The following is a 533-nucleotide window of genomic DNA, read 5'->3' on the forward strand; positions in this document are numbered from 1 at the left end:
CTTTTCTACTTCATGGTGAATTCAGTATCATGTAGTCTTCAAAATTCTCTCTTCATGAATAATTTCTAAGCAACCTGTGTTCCAGATTCCTGCAGCAAAGGTAACAGCAATAAACACGAACGTTTCTCCTAATATTTTTTAACCCTGCTGTTGAACCTTGACCATAATTATGCCCCGTGGTGGTCATTGTATATAACAAACCAAGGTGTTCACTCTGTATATAAAAAGTTTCTTCTCTTTCCAACAAAGAAGGTTTGGGGGCAGGGTCTAGTGTTGGAGGATAGTGATAATACTAATAGGTGTGTAGTGGTGGCAGCAGTGTCAGTGGTGTTTTGGTTATTATTGGAAGGGTCTCTTGTTACAGTTGTGTCTGAAAATATTGACTGCTTTTGCTACTAGATGGGTTATCTTTCATTTTACTTTCACTTTTGAAACTAATGGAAATCAAAACCACACCAGAATGCTTTTGCTGTTAGCTGTGATTCTTTTTTTTTTTTTTTTCTTCTCCAAATCCATCTTTGAAATTAAGTGCA

The sequence above is a fragment of the Octopus bimaculoides genome, chromosome 6 (genome assembly GCF_001194135.2).
Source record: "Octopus bimaculoides isolate UCB-OBI-ISO-001 chromosome 6, ASM119413v2, whole genome shotgun sequence".
Taxonomy (NCBI): Eukaryota; Metazoa; Mollusca; class Cephalopoda; order Octopoda; family Octopodidae; genus Octopus; species Octopus bimaculoides.